This window comes from Nycticebus coucang, chromosome 7 (assembly GCF_027406575.1).
Source record: "Nycticebus coucang isolate mNycCou1 chromosome 7, mNycCou1.pri, whole genome shotgun sequence".
NCBI classification, from domain to species: domain Eukaryota; kingdom Metazoa; phylum Chordata; class Mammalia; order Primates; family Lorisidae; genus Nycticebus; species Nycticebus coucang.
This window is the reverse complement of record NC_069786.1, coordinates 123476054-123495236: the sequence shown is the minus strand read 5'-3', so window position 1 is coordinate 123495236 and position 19183 is coordinate 123476054. Positions and strand designations below refer to the sequence as shown.

General features: G+C 39.2%; 2 non-coding genes across 2 annotated transcripts; both read left to right on the top strand.

Moving 5' to 3' along the window:
- The first annotated feature begins 3273 nt into the window (after window positions 1–3273).
- On the top strand, window positions 3274–3380 carry LOC128590995 (U6 spliceosomal RNA). Its single transcript, XR_008381450.1, has one exon. It is a non-coding gene; the product is annotated as a U6 spliceosomal RNA (small nuclear RNA).
- Window positions 3381–18532: 15152 nt separating this feature from the next.
- On the top strand, window positions 18533–18723 carry LOC128591114 (U2 spliceosomal RNA). Its single transcript, XR_008381539.1, has one exon. It is a non-coding gene; the product is annotated as a U2 spliceosomal RNA (small nuclear RNA).
- Window positions 18724–19183: the final 460 nt, after the last annotated feature.

The following is a 19183-nucleotide window of genomic DNA, read 5'->3' as shown; positions in this document are numbered from 1 at the left end:
TGATTGGTGAAAGTTATCATAAAGAGTTTAGCGGGGGCTCTAAATTTTTCTATCAGTTGGTAGAGAATAGCGTTTCCTTTGTTTGCTGTTTAAGGTTTTCTGAATGTATCCAGTTTATGGAGCTAACAAATGCCTTTTTAATGTTCTGGAAAATATGCCCTCATTTCATCATGGGGCTCTTCTATTCCACACTGGCTATATCTAAAGACAAGCAAGAGAAGGAGAATTTCTTTTCCTTAGTCTCCTGGCATGTCGAGCAGGAACTCCACTAGCCCAGGCAGCCTTTGCTTTGGCGTGACTAGCTCTTTTCCATAGTTTCCCCTCCCCAGGGCCACCTGTGATAGCTGCAGTTTAGAAAAGCCTCAGTAACACCCACATCAGGGCTTCTCTAGCTACTGAAAGAGAAGGCTCAGGTCTTATTCTTTATTTCCAGTCTGTCAAAGACTGATGCTTTTATAAGGGACAATAAAAATAAATGGAGAGAAACATATAAAAAGGGAAAAGACATCCTCTGATCATGCACTTGGATGTTGAAGAGAGTCAAATTGATAAAATGATTTTATTATTTTCTCTTTTTCTTTTCTTTTCTTTTTTTTTTTTTTAAACAGAGTCTCAAGCTATAGCCCTTGGTAGAGTGCTGTGTTATCACAGCTCACAGCAACCTCAAACTCTTGAGCTTAAGCAATTCTCTTGCCTCAGCCTCCCAAGTAGCTGGGACCACAGGTGCCCACCACAACACCCGGCTATTTTTTGGTCATAGTTGTCATTGTTGTTCAGCAGGTCTGGGCTGGATTCAAACCTGCCAGCTCTGGTGTATGTGCCTGGCACCCTTAGCTGCTGAGCTACAGGGACCGAGCCTCTAAGGACTTTATTTCTATTTCTGTATTTACATCCTTATGGACAGGTAAGAGTTTGAAGACCAGCACCACTCCCCAAATTTTGAGCAACACTGGTCTAGAGTCTTTGACAGATAGTCATCTTAGTTCTACCCTGTGGAAAAACTAACATCCTTGTTGGCTGTGTGATAGGAGCCAATATTCAAAGTTTGCTCAAGTTTCCTTGTGGAGGAAATTTTTGTAACCATCTGCCAGCTTTAGCTCAGTCAAGTGTCTGAAAGAAGGCATTCTTTTATCACCTTTCTTTAACTAGAGGGATGTTCTCTTGTTTAGAGAATCCCCCTTCTTTGGATTTCCTGTTTCATCTTATTTAGAATAGTTGAATTCAAGAATTTAGAGAATTTGGCAAACATCCCAAATTCTTCCTGAATTTCTCCCATATGACAAAAGGACAAGTAGGCAATTGAGTAGTAGATGGAATGTGGGTAAATAGCTCCCCAGGGCAGAAATGTAAATCAAGCATTAATGGCAATTCTGGGCTACATTAATTAGTGTTCATATATAGATAATGAAACTTCTGCAGTAAGGGAACAATTACACTGTTTTAATATGGGAAGCTGCTTATCTCCATATATATGTAGAAACATCTTTTATAAGATGTTGATAACAACAAAACTTAATCAAATCAATCCTTAAGAGTTTTAATTATCTAAAAACTATGTCTTTTCAGTATTTGTTATTACTGACGTGTCTAAAATGGAGGGTTGCGAGAGCTTTTTTTAAAACCTCCTTTTTCTTTCTGTTTCAACTTTTCTTCCTCCTAGCTCTTTTTGTTGTGAAACCAAGAACTCAGTGGTGCCCAACATAGATGTTGTGATTCTTTGAGGGATCTTTCCAAGTCATATTTGGTATTTAGGATGAATCCTATTTTATGATTACTGAGAACTTGACAAAGTCAAAGTCTTTCTCTCATACATAGAATAATATAGGTAACAGATTTATAGGTTTTTCATCACCTAACTAAATTAACTTTCACATAAAAACAATGGCAAAATACGTTAGAGTTGGTGAACTCAGAAGAATCCAAGGGAGAGAAATAGTATGCCAATAGACAAAGAGAAAATGTACTAACCTTACATCTTTCATTGGAAAGGAGATTTCAGGGGGTATGTTCTAAGAAAAGTCAATCAAAATTGAATCAAGCTCTCCAAATAATGCCCAATTAACATTTAGCTGCTTCAAAGCATTTTAACAGAAGATAAAGAAATGGAATTCAAGCAATCAAGTTTCTGAAACCATCTCTGCCAAAGAAGAACATCTGAAAATTAATTTTAGAAGTAACTTGCTGGTCGTGCTATGAAATGTATGTGGATGCCTCTCACCCTTTGTAGATAAATCCACCAGAGCATGTTCCTACATCTGTAGAAGGTTTAGATGTAAAAGGAGAGAAATTCTCATACAACAATTAGTCCCTGTACTTATTGGCAGAATCTAACCAAGGGGACCTCTTTTTGATGTTTTTCTTTCCTTTTACTTCTAAAGGGTGAAGGGGCAAAGAAGGGCTTTATCCCTGGGAGAAAGATTATGGTCTGGGACAAGGCAGAGTCTGGGGTGACAGTAGGGTCTCAGTGCACTGCACTCACTATGAGGTCAGTACTAGTCACGTCTCCCCATGAATCACAGCACCCCAGAAATGGAAAGGAAAGGAGAGAAACACTTGAGATATCACCCTGTAGTTTTGGAAGAATTCGACAAAATGAAGAGGTTTTAACTTGTGTAGAAGAATAACTTATCAAGGGAAACTTATCCTGAGAAGAAACTTATCTGTATAAAATTTCTAGCTCCAATAGAACAAAGCAAAAAAAAAAAAAAAAACAACCCAATAACAACAACAACAACAACAACAACAACAACAACAAACCCCTACTGTTCCAAATTATTGCGTTGTGTTTTAAGGGAGTCCCAGGGTGCTCATTTGAGCTTACTGACTATTTGAACAAATGAAGCCCCCTCCCAACATCCCATCCCACCCATGTTCCAAGCCAGTACCTGTGCTGGGCTGTAGGATAATATAGGCCCTTCCCTCCAGCTGTCCTCAGCCACAGTCAAAAAAGACATTCATTCACATAGAGCACATGCTAAAGGGCAGAGAGGTTCTGGGAATAGCCAGGAGAGGCACAGAATCCAAGTTTAGAGCTTCGAATAAGGTCCAGTACCAGCACCCAGGCTTCCAGATTCATGGCCGTTACTGAGTTGTCTTTCTTTTCTTGTCAATTCTACTCACTTGATCATCTTAATTTCGACTAATGCACTAAAAAGAAGAGTAGATAAGGGGAAAGACATCTGAAAAAAATAGGTGAGCCATTAGCCAAAAGGTAGCCAACAGCAAAAAAACAAAACAAAATCCTATGGATTTTTATTATAAAAATCCAAAGTCATGCTGACTTTGACAGCACATATGCTGGGTTTGGAACGATACAGAGAAGATTATCATGGCCCCTGTGCAAGGATGACATGTAGGTTTGTGAAGATTCCATACTTTTAATTAAATTGAATTGAAAAAAACAATGTCATAATGTTAACACAATCTAGAAAAGGATAGATTAAGTTTAGAATTCCTTTAATAAAGTGAAAGTGTGTGTAATATGGCTTCGAAATATTTAATCTAAAATGATTAAAATTGAAATGTCATGCCCCTTTTGAAAAAAAGCATTAAGCATCTACTTAATGAAACATATGTAAGAGGGAAGCCTTAGTCACCTGGAAAGCTATTTTATGGAGGATACATCATTCTCCAACATTAGCGGATAAACAGGGTGCAGAGTATTAATTATCAAAGCAGAAAATATGCTTTGGATGGCTGACATACCACATTGCATTTATAATTCCTTTTAAGCTATTTCCAAATAATATCTATAATAGTCATACACTTCCAGACTATCTTTGTACTTGACCCAGATATAGCCAAGTATGTGAGGACAGCTTAAGAAATACCTAAGTGTCATATCCAGAGGGCAGACATCATAGGGGGAATATAACAATTCTGTCCAAAGGCAAATCAATCATTCACTGAAAAGGGCATGATGTTTAGCTAGAAAGTTCTGTGAAGGACAAATACAACTTAAGATGGAAAAAGTAAAATAGAAATATAACTGACTAATACTTGATGTCAACTGAAAAGCCTAGAGTGTTAACTACGTTTGAAGTTAAGTACTAGGCGTGAGGCAAGCTCTGTGGAGGTGATTAATGACTAATGATAATGTGGGAACTTGAAATTTTGTTTTACCGAGGAACAGAGCCACCCCTGGGGGAAACCTACATACAGATGCATGTACACACACACCCTTCATCTCCCTTTGGTTCAATGAAATCTCTAAGGGTAGGACTCATACATCAATTTTTTTTTTAAATTTCAGGTTAATCTGAGGGTACAAATGATTACACTATTTTCATTTCTAAGGTAAAGGTCAAGCTGTAGTTGAGCCCTTCACCCGGGGTGCTGAACATCTTCATGTTGTATACATTAGGTGAGAACTGGTCCATCCCCCTACTCTTTTCCCTTTCCTCCCTCTCCCCTCCCCATCACTAGAATATAATTGCAGTTTTCTTTTGTGTGGGCATGTCTCCTTTACATATTGGTTTCATATTAGTATTGAGTACATTGGATACTTATTTTATATTCTTGTGATATTTTACTAAGATGAATGTGTGTCAACTCCATCCAGGTAAATACAAAAGATGTAAAGTCTTCATCTTTTTCATGGCTGAATAGTACTCCATGGCATACATGTGCCAGGGTTTAGTAATCCATTCCTAGGTTGATGGGCTACTTGGGTTGCTACCACATCTTGCTAATTGTGAATTGAGCTGCAATAAACAATTTGGTGAAATGTCTTTGTGGTAAAGATGATTTTCTTTTTCTTTTGGGTAGATATCTAGTAATGGGATTGTGGGATCAAATGGAAGGTATTTTAGTTCTTTGAGAATTCTTCATGCTTCTTATGCTTCTTTCCGTACAGGTTGTATTTGTTTGCAATCCCCCCAGCAGTGTAAAAGTATTCTTTTCTCTCCACATCCACACAAGTATCTACAGTTTCAGGATTTTGTAAGGCATAGAGCCCCCGCTGCGTGATGGTGTTGCCAGTATATAGCCAGGATTGGGAATCACTGCTCGAATCTACCAGGTGTACGTATGTGGGTCAGCACCCACAAGCATGTAGGAAAAGTGTCATGGACTCAATGTGTGTACCCCCTCACAGCTCCAGATTTACATGTTGAAATCTTGACCCGGAATATGATGGTATTAAGAGATGGGTCCTCCCTATTCAATAAATGGTGTTGGGAGAACTGGATGTCTACATGTAAAAGACTGAACCTGGACCCACACCTTTCCCCACTCACAAAAATTGATTCAAGATGGATAAAGGACTTAAATTTAAGGCATGAAACAATGAAAATCCTCCAAGAAAGCATAGGAAAAACACTGGAAGATATTGGCCTGGGGAAAGACTTCATGAAGAAGACTGCCATGGCAATTGCAACAACAACAAAAATAAACAAATGGGACTTCATTAAACTGAAAAGCTTCTGTACAGCTAAGGAGACAATAACCAAAGCAAAGAGATAACCTACACAATGGGAAAGGATATTTGCATATTTTCAATCAGACAAAAGCTTGATAACCAGGATCTATAGAGAACTCAAATTAATCCACATGAAAAACGCCAACAATCCCATATATCAATGGGCAAGAGACATGAATAGAACCTTCTCTAAAGATGACAGACGAATGGCTAACAACCACATGAAAAAATGTTCATCATCTCTATATATTAGAGAAATGCAAATCAAAACAACCCTGAGATATCATCTAACCCCAGTGAGAATGGCCCACATCACAAAATCTCAAAACTACAGATGCTGGCGTGGATGTGGAGAGAAGGGAACACTTTTACACTGCTGGTGGGACTGCAAACTAGTACAACCTTCCTGGAAGGAAATATGGAGAAACCTCAAAGCACTCAAGCTAGACCTCCCATTTGATCCTGCAATCCCATTACTGGGCATCTACCCAGAAGGAAAAAAAATCCTTTTATCATAAGGACACTTGTACTAGACTGTTTATTGCAGCTCAATTTACACTTGCCAAAATGTGGAAACAGCCTAAGTGCCAACAAACCCAGGAATGGATTAACAAGCTGTGGTATATGTATACCGTGGAATACTATTCAGCTATTAAAAAATGGAGACTTTACATCCTTCATATTAACCTGGATGGAAGTGGAAGACATTATTCTTAGTAAAGCATCACAAAAATGGAGAAGCATGAATCCTATGTACTCAATTTTGATATGAGGACAATTATTGACAATTAAGGTTATGGCGGGGGAAGCAGAAAGAGGGATGGAGGGCAGGGGGTGGGGGCTTGGTGTGTGTCACACTTTATGGGTGCAAGACATGATTGCAAGAGGGACTTTACCTAACAATTGCAATCAGTGTAACCTGGCTTATTGTACCCTCAATGAATCCCCAACAATAAAAAAAAAAAAAAGAAAGAAAAAAAAAGAGATGGGTCCTTTAAGAGGTAATTAAATCAGGAAGGCAGAGTCTTTGTGAATGGGGTCAGGGCCCTTACAAAAGATACTCTCCTGCTCACTCTCCTCCATGTTAGGATTCAGAGAGCAGCTGGCTGCCTGCAACCAGAAAGAGGGGGCCACCACAACCCTACTATGCTGACACACAGTTCTTGAACTTCCAGCCTTCAGAACTATGAGAAATAAATGTCTGTTGTTTGTAAGCCACCCAGTCTGTGTTACTTTGTCATAGCAGCCCAAACTAAGATAGGGAATATCTAGGCAAGTTCTTGAAAGGGCACCTTGAAGAATGAATGGATGCTATCTAAATGGATAATTCACGCTTGAATGTACAAGAACAATCCATGATCTGAAAAGACTCTGGATTCAGATAATTGGGGTAGCACGAAATCAGGCAGGAGGGAAGCTGAGCATCTCCCAAGTCTAGGAAACTAGGGATGAGGCTGCCTCTGCAGACAGTGAGGAATCACTGAAGAATTTTAAGGAGAGGTGAGACATAGATTTGTGTTTTGAATAGGTCAATCAAATAGTAGGGTGGAAAATAAATACTGGGGTGATTTTAAAAACATTATTTCCGAATAGTGTGGGGTATATTTTAGTGCAGTGTTCTCATAAACTATGCATCTCTGGATTGTCTATACCTGTTTTGAGCTCTTTGCTGCTTGTGAAAAGTGGCCAACAATCTTTGCTCACTTTGTGATGACTTATACTAGGAAAAGAGAGAGGAAAGGTGAAGATAGAAGAGAGAAGGTGAGCAGAATGGAAAGAACTGCCTTAGACAGATGCTGTGGTTAAAGGTGGTACCTGAAGTGTCCTGAGCATAGAGTTTCATTTGCTCTCCTCTAGAGGCTGGCCATCCTCTGTTCCTGGCTGTGGCCCTTTCTGCTGGGCCCTTACAACTCAAAGTGTGGTCCCCTGGAACAGCAGAGTCAGGATCACTTTGCAATTTTATTAAAATGAAGACAGTAAGACCTTGTCCCATACCTACTAAATAAGAACTGATTTTATAAGATTCCAATATAATTTTTATGCATGTTAAAAATCGAGAAACTTTGCTGAAGAGCAATGTTTTTCAAATTTTTAACCAAGACCCTTCTACACGGCAAGAAAGACATTTTACATGGTGGCCTACTTGAGACACACACACACAACTGAAGCAAACTTTTCAGGAAGGAAAACTTACCAACTCTATTCTCTGTTCTATGCCTTAAAAAAAGAATATGAGTCAAGACTTACTACACTGATTTCATAATTCCCTAATAGGCCATAACATGTGGTTTTTGCTACTAAAGAACCAAAGTGACATAGCTTTCCAGTGGAATAATGGATATCTGGTGCCAGGTTTCAGGAAAATAAATTAAATGGAAACCAATTTGTCTATCTGAAGATTTTTTTCCCCCACCTTTTTTTAAAGGTTTGGTTGATTGTTAGCAAATGAATGCCAATAAGTATAATCAAGAATAAGAGAAAAGGAGGTAAATATTCACGGAAAAAGAATTGGAAAGAGTCAACCGTGTTTAGCTTAAAAACAAACAAAAAAAAATGATTAGTGACATGACTTTAATTGAAGTTTTATATGCTACAAAATGTTTTTGATGTGAAATATTTTTTAATGTGAGAAAGATTTTGTCCTATTAACATTTACTATCACCTGATCAGGATAATAATTGCTCTAGAAGAGTATTTCTCAAATTAGTTTTGACCATAGTGTAGGCTGGCAAGGTAGAAGATCTCACACCCCATTTACCTTGCCCATTCTCCTTCTACTAAGGAGGAAACATATAGTAACAAGAGGAAACGTGTCACTGTATAAGCAAATTTCTGTGGTTTGCCTTAGGAAAGTGGTAGAGATGACTTGTGTTTGAATCACCATGTATACATGCCTTAAAGCCTAGTGATTGCAAAATTACAGTCTCCAAATGCCATTGATGGAAACATATATTGCTACACACTCTGGGGTTAACCAAGCAATCCACAACAAAGTCCAATGTAAATGAAGAGCTAAGCCAAAAGTAATTCATAAATAGAAGGCATCTGGAAACCATGGCCAAGTTAAGACCACACTGATAATCAAGTGTGCTTCCTGAAAGTGGCAGAAATTCCAAGAGTTTTGTTCATCTAGAGTTGTGCAACCTTGCCAGCATCCTATATCAGCATGGTGATATAGGACCCGGAACTCAAGCCACCGGTAATTTCTACTAAAGTGAGAGTCAAATTTTGTACATACACCAGTTAGTAAATTCTAATCATTTATTTGGTAGGTGGCCAATATGTAAGTTTTAGATTATGTAAAAATGACAATATATGAATCATGAATCATTTAGCTGGAAGAACCAAAGAAAGGTGTGCATTATCAGGGGGTCCAATGTGGACTATAATCCATGCTTTAAGAACCGCTGCTAGAGAATCATTAATTTTCAAGGCCCCAGTTGGAGCTATCTGGTGACAACTCTGGAATTCCATGGCTTTTTAAGGCAATCATTTTTTGGTTCTTTTTATAAAATTTTATTTTCTGATTTCTGGAGAATGCAGAAAAACTCACTGAGATTTGCACAGGAACTAAGCCTGGATATCTACATATTTCCACACTTTTACTCCTGTCTAGGCCTGGGAGAGTTAAAAGGTTTCATCTCACAAGCCAAGTCCGATTGATTAGTAATGGATGCCTGAGTGGCTGTGTTGAAGCCAGAAAGGGTGTCTTAATTGATTAAGGATGCTGGCCGCAGGCTCTGCCAGGGTGAGGGCAGTTGTGGGCCTTGTTTTGCTCGCTCTGCTATGGGCCCTTTTTTCTAAACTCTTGAGGTAGAACTTGGGTCCTTTATTAACCCATAGACCCACATTGAGGTGTCTTTCTGGAATGTCATTGATAATCAAGCTTTGGTTTCTTTTTTACCATTTTTGCATCCAATTAAATTTGAATTTCAGATAAATAGCAAATAAATTTTAGGTAAGGATAGTTCAAATGTGGCCTGGGACATACTTATACATAGGGTTTTATTTGTCTGAAGTTCAAATTTAATGGGATGTCCTATATTTTTATTTGCTAAATTTGGTACCCTAAATTCAGCATTTAGGACACTCGACAGCATCCCAGTATCTAGGTTTCTATGCCACCTACCTCCAGCTTCTGGGAGCACGAGGACTCTGAACACTAGAATAGCTTTGTGTATCCCAGAGTGACCCAAGGTAAATATGCAAACTAATCCTGAATTACAGAAGTTTGATCAGTCAAAAGAATGTAGAAAAGGGGAGTGAGGGGGGAGATTTCAAGGATTAAAGGGTCAGTGGAATGTAGGAGTCAGGAATGTTCAATATTGTAGGTTGGGATTAAGCAGCCCCAGAATCTGAGGTAGGTAAACCAGTTGACTTAGAAGTGACTCACAGGGAGAAATTTGAAGGGAGAAAAGGGGCATGGCCTTGTGTTTTGATTTCTTCAAACCTGCAATTACTTTCATGTTAAGTGTTTATCGATGGAGTCCCCATTACCATGGCATGGACAAGGCACTTCCTAAGCCTTAGGCTTATGCTCAGCTTGAAATGGGGATGGTAACTCTATGCGTGATTCTGAAATATGGTGGCGACAGTCTTTGGCGTCTCATAGCAACATTCCAAAATAATGTGCCTAATGCTTGAGAAAAGAAGGTGGTGGGAAAACCTGCTTAAACAGAGAGAGCCGGGAGAGACTCTGTACTCTCTCCTCTCTTTCTCTCTGTGTCTTTCATTCTATCAGGTTTCCAGAAGTAAATCTGTGGACGTTTTCGTCACAATAAAGCCTGTTTGTGTGTGTGCATCTCTGTGAGTTTAGTGTAGTTTAAAGCCTCTCTCCTTTCTGGCAATAATTGAGACACATCCTAAGCTTTGTACAACAAAGCAACAGAAAAATTGAAAACAGATTAAACGTGTGACCAGGTACAGAATGATTTACAGTTAGATGCTGCTATTAAAACTAATTTGCCCAGTGGTTTCACTCGGTTCTGTATGCTGACGAGTTGCACTGCAGTGTGACAGCTCTTTGTCTTGTTGGTAAATTGCAGGAAACAGACAAGGTGTTTGATGACTGCGGCCTGGAGCAGTGATTGAGTTCTGTCTTATCCATGTGAATTTGCAGCAAACACTTGACTTAGAGCTTCCTAGGAAATCCAGCGCAGACCCTCCTTTCGCCTTACCGGTGTGTTTTATTAAGGACTGCAATCCCTGCAGTGTGTTCAAAGACTGCAGATGAAAGGGGGTTAAAGAATATTCATCTGATAACTTGGATGTAATACTTGATATTCAGCAATTTAGGAGGAACTGTACCCACCAGAGCCCAAATGAAGCTGCTAGTCAGTTGGCTGTGTTACTACACCTCCTAAGAACTGTTTCTCTCACCCTGTAGTGTTTTATCCATACAACGGTCCTTTCTGCATTACTCACTGCAGGAGCCCAGGAACATGAAATCAGGAAAACCAACTGCGTGCCAGGCAGCTGAAGCTGCTCCAAAGCTCTCTCCCTTGAAAGAAACTCCCTACTTTCACGGGTTTATAAACAGTCCTTCCTGTGATTTTGCAGCACAGAATATAGAGTATTGGTCCCCGCCAGCTCCAAGTGCAGCTGGTGCTCGGTGGCAGCTCGTTCCTCTGGAAGCTGCCTGTTCACCACCAGTGTGTGATCAACATTCTGCCATCCTCCAGGGAGCCAGGCGGGAGGCGGACCGCACGACCCACACACAGCCCTCCCCATCCGTCTTGCAGGTAGCAGGACTGTCAGGGTAATGTGAAATGCTGATCTGTGCTTCTGCTTTGTCTTCCCCTGCTAAGCCAGCTCCCGTGATATCGCAAAGTGCAGACCAGGTGGTGCGCTCTTGCTTTGTAGCAAAGAGGTCGCGGAAGTTATGACCTCTTTTCTTGTTTCCAACATGAGCAAAGTCCCATTTGATTTCTTATACCATACAACTGTTGGATTTCTGGCAGGGTGGGGGAAATACGGTGATAAATGTGATTCTGGATGGAGAAGCTTGCTAAGCCTATGCAGGTACATGTTAAATATATTCTGGAACTGGGTTAGCAGTTGGTTCTTATTTCAGAGTTAAAAACAGGTATTGAGGAAGCCCTCCCATGCCCTGATTACCAAATTCTTGATAGCACAACTGCTGCAAGTAGCATAACATTTAGATCAATGAATAGCTGAGCAAATGTTCTACCTTAATAATTATATATATTATCTATAAATTCCACTAATAATTTGTGACCAAGAGCAGTGTGTGTTGCATAAAAATTAACCCTGTTTCATATTTCTGCATGATCGCACCCCAATCAAAATGTATGCCAAGTTCACTTCATGCTTTATGTAATATGTTTGTTGAATTTTAATAACTCAAGCTGCATTTTTAACTCTCCAGTGACAAAGCAGATGCATGAAGGTTGATATTTACTGAGTGATTACTGTGTGCCAGGCATAGCGCTAAGTACTTTGTTTTTTTTTTTTTTTGATTTTATTTATTTATTTATTTTTTATTAAATCATAGCTATGTACATTAGTATGATCATGGGGCACCATACACTTGGTTCATAGACCGTTTGACACAAAATAACTAAGAAAATGCCAGGAAAGCTATGCTAACTAGTGTGATGAAAAAGCGCTAAGTACTTTGTAGGACTTTTCTAATTTTAATCCTCACAACAAGTCTATGACTCAGTTACTATAACAATCTCCATTTGTAGCATGTAGAAATTGGCCCAGAAAGATTCAATCATTACCATAAGTACTGAATGATGAAGTTGAGTGTAGTTTAAAGCCCCTCTCCTTTAAGAAAGGATCCTGCATAATGCTCCCTCAGAGCAAAGAATGCTATTAATGGCAAAGCAGGTCCAGCAGTGAGCCCAGGGCCATGGAGTCTCCTGGCCATATCACATACCCCACCACCCAGATGCTGCTGGCCTGAGAGGTGGACCAGTCTTCCGAGGCACATCTGAGGGAGTCTCATCCTCTAGGATGTGGTGTATGCCCTAAATCAATGACCAGTCTATGGTGCTTTTCCCCAGTAGGTAGAATACTTGGGCCTGGAGACAAAGAGATAATTTTGCAGCCTGCCCCACTAACCGTCATTGCCAGTGTCCCATGGTGGGAATGCATATGCTTCTCTTTGTGATAAATTTAGAATTTCTGTGTCTCAAGATCCTGATTCCTTTAGAGAAAATGGTTTCGCTAGGAATCACATTTAGACTCTCACTGAACTTAAATTATGGTTGCCCAGAACTTGTTCAAGAAAGAAGACAAGGAATAGACAGGCAAGGGTAATCAGCCCTGATCCTGAAGAGGAGATGGGCTGCTGTCATCCAGTAGGGCTGGGGAGACATGGGCAAGGCACACAAGTGGTCTGCTTGAGCCACTCTTAGGATTCCTCCGTGCAGTTGGGGGAAAATGCACATCGTTTATGGTCTCAGATCCCCCCCCATGAGGGTGCCAGTGTCCATCAAAATTACTAACCAAGGGTGGGGGTATCTAGGATGGTAATAGAGGAGGGAAACAACTAGTATTAACTATAGCCCTGAGACCAGCTGCAGGGAGAGGGCCTATTGTTTATCTCACAAACTTCTTTTAACATGTTTTCCCAAGGAACAAGACCAACCAGAATCCCAGAGGTGTTTTCCCCCAGTGTATTACATTCACTATAAGAAATGAGTGGATCTAAGTGCTGGGAGTGGTGGACTACAGTGAAAACCATTTTACTTTTTAGAAGTAAGGGGGCAGATTCACTCATCCCCAAGTTGCTGGGAGTAAGAGTGCAGCCTTCCCAGACCCAGAGGAGGCCCAAGTCCAGAGACTGAAGAGACATTCTAAGGCTTGACTTCCAGAGTCTGTTTGCTGGGGAATCTGACCTAATATATGCCAAACTGTTCTCCATGAAGGATGTATAAATCCTTCAAGTCCATGATGCTGTCTACCAATAGATGGCCATCCTGCCTTCTGGTTATTAGTTACCAAACCCCACTACCCCTGTGGAACTGTGAAAATGCCCCTGTCCCCATCTGCATGGCCCCTCAGGCTTGGGCATGGGAGAATTCTTCTGATGCTTCTGTGCTGTACCTGGTCCTGAGAATGAGCCCTCACAACAACATCTACGCCCCTTCTCCTATCTTCTCGTTCCTCTGTCACCTTTCTCCCCTCTTCTAGAGGGAAGTTTTGGAAGAAGAATTCACTTCTCAGATCTTTAGATGGGCTGAAATGGGAAATGTCTCTAACCCTTAAGGGTACAGGCTTTCAGAATAGAATGGAACAGAGAGCAGGTGTTCCTCAGTGCTCTTGCCTTTGGTCTGGCTGTGCTCTCCCTGGATGCAGTGCATGAGGCTGGATGGAGGTGGCAAAGGGTGAAAGGCAGAAGGCAGAACTCTTTATCTGCAGTGTCACCTTGTGTGGTTTCAGTTACTCATGATCAAACATATCCTGGAGATATTAAATACAAAATATCAAAAATAAGCAACACCTAAGTTTTAGATTGCCTGCTGTTCTGTTCTCTCGCCCTCTCACTCTGTCCTCCCCTTGTTGAGAGTCTCCTCACCTTATGTCAACCTGCCTTGGCTGTCAGATCAACCACCGTGGTATCCAAGGGGCTTATCTTCAAGGAACCCTTATTTTACTTGGTACTAGCTGCAAAGCATAAGAGTATTATCACCAACATAAATTAAACTTTACCATAGGTATGAATGTACAGGAAAAAATATAACGTACATAGTGCCGGGTATTACATACAGTTTCAAGCATCCCCTGGGGGTCTTAGAACATATTACCCTATGGATAAGGGAGGGGTTTTATACTCAGAAATGTCTATAAAATATCAGTGAATATGAGATTTCAAAAATATATTGTCATTACATCTATTATAGTGGCTATGTATTTTCCCTCCACAATTCTACCAAAGCAACATCAATTTCTTGTTATTTATTTATTTATTTTCTTAAAATCTCAGATCTACTACACTGTTCTGTGGGGGGTGGTATTAGCAGTTGTGTGTTGTTATTGCTGTTCTTGTTAATAAAATTGTTAAAGATAGCCAGCATGCAAAATAGTAAAATGCACAATACAACACCAACATTGACATTAGACCTGTGGAACCCAGGCTAGAGAGACATAGGCGAGGCACACAAGTGGACCACACAAATCCTAGTAATCGGGACTTGGAGTATTCTTCTTACAGCTGACAGACTTAGGTTTCCTTTTTTTGTTTTTTTCTCCTAACAATTTTTTTTATTAAATCATAACTGTGTACATTAACACATTTGTGGGGTACAATGTGCTGATTTTATATACAATTTGGAATGGTTACATCAAGCTGGTTAACAGAGCCTTCACCTTACTTAATTATTGTGTTAAGAAATTTATGCTCCGTAGGTGGTGCAACTTACAAGGATATAGGTGAAACATAGTAAATGTAGAATATAAATGTCTTAACACAATAACTAAGAAAATGCCAGGAAGGCTATGTTAACCAGTGTGATGAAAATACGTCAAATGGTCTATAAAACCAGTGTATGGTGCCCCATGATCGCATTCATGTACACAGCTATGATTTAATAATAAAATAAAATTAAAAAAAAAAGAAATTTATACCTTACTCTTAATAGATTTGACATGTACCCTTGCAAGGTTTCCTTTTATATTTTGAAATTTATAAGCATCTTCCTTAGTATCCACGAGAATCTATTTACAATACTCACATGCTTCGATGATTCACTGTAGTCAACTCTTATTAGTAAATACCTTAAATATCTTAAGTTTTTGTTAATTAATGAGATTTCATGAATGAAGCTGGTGCCATGACTGCAAGAGTTACCAAGGAGAGGAAGCAAAACAAATCCAGGATTCAAGTATACCACCTTCTCTCTTTCCCTTTGTTCCTGAGATGAGTAAAGAAGATGCCAAGTGGATTTCACGTGACAACTGTTTGACTTTATCAGTAGAAGGGAATGTCTGAGTGTTCAATCATGGAATTGTTAAGGGAATGCTTCTAAACTAAAAATGATATACCATGTTATGACTATTAAATTGTGAAATATTAACAGAATGGCTCCATGGGTACAGAAAATAAATGCTTTTCATTAGCTGATGAGATGCAATTGGCCCAGTCTTTTCCAAGACTAATTGATAATTTGAGACAAGAGCCTTAAAGTGTGTATTTTCCCTTTCACTTAGTAATTTCATATTCAGATGTTTATCCTAAGGACACCATCAGAGATTGTAGCAATCATTTGTGTACAAGCTTGCCTACTGAATATTTATTTATAATATTGGAAAATTAGAACGAACCCAAATGTCACAGCAGTAGAAGGATGGTTGAACAAATGGTACCATGGGTGTATCACAGAGTAATATGCATCAATTCATATTTTTGAACATCCAGTGGCATAGAAGGTGCTTATGTAAATGTTACCACGTGATGAGGAATCTATCTGAAGTTCATTTCCTTTAAGTTCCCGCCATTGTCCATCCTGCACTCACAGTCTCAGTCCTGGATTTCTTTGGCATGTATGCTCTGTGGGTACAGTATTAAAGTGCAATTGTAACCTTTGTAGGGTGCCAGTGGGAATTGATCTCTTTCCTTACTCCTTGAGGGTTACTTATTTAAATACTTATGACAATGCATAATTTAGAAACTTCCTCTCTTCTGAGAAACAGCCCAGATGCTAAACTCTAAGCAGAGCACAGAATTATGGGGCCTTTTTGTCTTTACCAATTGCAGTAGCATGACTTGTGACTTCCACCTGGGAGGATGTTTATGAAAAATGAATTTGAATATCCCTGGGTAGAAGGAAAAAATGTCTACATCCAGAAAATCAATAACAAATTCATGATTTCTGTGTCTACAAAATTAGAAAAGGGATTATTAGTTATGAACAGGACCCATGCAGTGATGAACACATAAGTATGTTGTGATTAGTATTTCTTCAAGGAAATGTTCTTCTTGATCTGGTTCCCTATACCTCTTTCATTTTTATTCACTTCTTCTAAGTTTTCTACTAGCACAGATATTAAAAAGTATGCTATAGACAATAAGAGATGCTATAAAATTGCTATATGTTTTGTATGAATACCGGTGTCTTAGTCTGTGCTGCTATAACAAAATACCATGACCATGCAATGTATAAAGAAGAAAAAAATGTTTATTCTCCTATAGTTATGGAAGCTGGGAAATCTGAGATCAAAGTGCTGGAAAATTTGGTTGTCTGGTGATTGCTACTCTCTGCTTCCAAGATGGTACCCTATTGTTACTACATCCTTAGGAGGGCATGAAGTATGTGTCCCCACATGGCAGAAGGCAGAATGCCCCTCCAACAGATGCTGCATGCAGTCTTTTATAAGGGCTTTAATCCCTTTTAAAAGGGAGGAGCCCTCATGGCCTAATCACCTCTTAAAGGCCCCACTTCTTCATATTATATAATATTATCACATTGGCAACACCTGTGATACATTTAAGGGGGACACATTTAAGCCATAATAACACACAAAAATGTTTTTCTTTTCCTTTTTCTATCTGTCTCTTCACCTGTCCTATCCTTCCTTTTTCTTTTCCTTCTTTCTTCTCTCTTTCTTTGCTTGTCGATGTGGGTGGTTACATTAGAGGTAGAAATACATAAAATTTTTGTTCTATATATTGCTTGTTCTTCTAGCAGTAAAAATATTTAAAATTTTTAGCTCGAGAACAATATTTTAACATGTAAAAGATACAAGTATTATGACACAAACCTGTTCTCCTGTGCAAAATGGCATATTTGTTTGGAATTTAATTGTGGTGTATCATTTTACTTGGACAAGGCTACTCACAAAAGGAACATATTTCTAATTTTTAGAGACCTAGAGATGCCTTGTGGCTGTTTTTGAATGATATACTCACTGTGGATTCAAAAAGGGGAAAGCCTTTTTTCTTGTTTCTTTCAATAATTTTACCAAACATCTGCACAGAGATCCCAGGGGTATATTTTGCACAGGACTGAAAAATGACTGCTGGTAATGCTAAGAGCCTGCTACTTTTCAGAATATGTAGCACAGATAATATGCATGACAATTTAATACATCCAAGAATGGATATTATATAGAGATTGCAGACCAGCTGTTCCATCTGAAACAGGCCAGAGGAACAGGGGCTGCAGCTAGAGGGATTCAGCTTCAGTGTAAAGAACAAAAATTAGTTGCCGAGGAAACTTCCCCATCCCCTGTGAAGATCCTTACTTAGAATATTGAATGTTGTCAGCTCTGGCCTGTGATTCCCAAGTCTTGCAAGTTAAAAAAAGAACAAAATATCAACTTGGATTTTAAACATAGATTAAAATCATTTTATTTACTGGAACAAGTTCTTGATGAGTACTAAAAATGAGGAGAAAAAGTCTTTTAACTTTGGAGCTACATAGAACCGGGTTTCCCTCTCTTCTGCTATCTCAGCATAGTAAAAGCTGAACTCCTTGCAGATTGTAGAAGTGACTTCAGGCTTTGCACAAAACTTCTGTCACTAGAGATTTCTCACTAGGACTTCTGAACAGACTCCTTGTCTATTAACTACTAGCCAGAGTCAGTTTTGCCCTAAGACTGAGAAACAATACTTTCTTTAATTTATACAATGATCTGCTAATCTCAAACACTGTCGTGTTTAGTTTCTCATTATGTTTTCCCTACAAAGTAGGCTTTATTATCCCATTTTCAGATGAGAAAAATGAGGATAATGGGGTCACTTATCTAAAATTACCCACTTCATAAGTGACAAAGCTAGGGCAAAACCTAACGTCCTTTGAATCTTAGTTAAGGACTCTTTGTACTCAGTAATTTTGTTTTATTTATTCATCCTTTTTGTCAGGGCTATTCCCACTTCTAACAATGTAGCTGGTTTGCCTAGTATGTCCCTAGATCTCTACCTTTCTAAGAAATTGCAGGAGAAATAAAGTAGAATGCATTCTGGGAGCATAAAGTTCCTGCCCATCCCTTTACGATAAGCAATGACTATATGACCTTGGGAAAGTTATTTCGTGTCTATTAGTTCAAGCTTCCTAACCAGTCCAGATGAATAACACCTATCTTATAGAACTGTTGTGAGGAAAAGTCAGAACAGATTAATGTAAGCAAGATGATTGGAGCACAATTGCTTCTCAGCCTTTTGGCTAAGATCAAGTGTAGTATCCGTTCTTATTAGTTTAATATCTGACACATCCTCTATCTGAGAACAATATATTAAATGGATTTCTGGAGCAGGGAGTTATAATAGGTGCTTGATCTGTCCACCCCACGCATTAACCTGGCATTGCAGTACTTCCAGGAATGGTGCTTCTTTTCTAAAATAAAAAATAAATCAGTGGAGTAAAAGTATTGGTTAATACAGGGTGGCCATAAAACTCAGGTGCAACTTAAAATAGTTTTACATTGTGAATCATACACAAAGTTTATGGACAACCCATATTACAAATTAGCCACCCAGGTCACTTTTCCATGTGATGATAGTATAATTAACTAATTCTATGAAAACCACCTATAAATATGCCTCTTTTCGGGGTACTGGGTAAATTCAGGGATGAATAAAACTAATATTTCGCCCCAAGGCTTATCATTTAGTGTGTACATAGTCTTACGGTGTTTGCGGCCAAGGCATGACAAACACTGTAAGACTAGCACATAAGGAAAGGAGACATTCTTAACAGCTGGAAGGATCTGATAAGATTTCTAGAAGTGGTGGGACTTTGTACATCTTGTTTGCCTCAAACCTCCCTGAGACTTGGTTCAGAGGCTGTTGTAAAG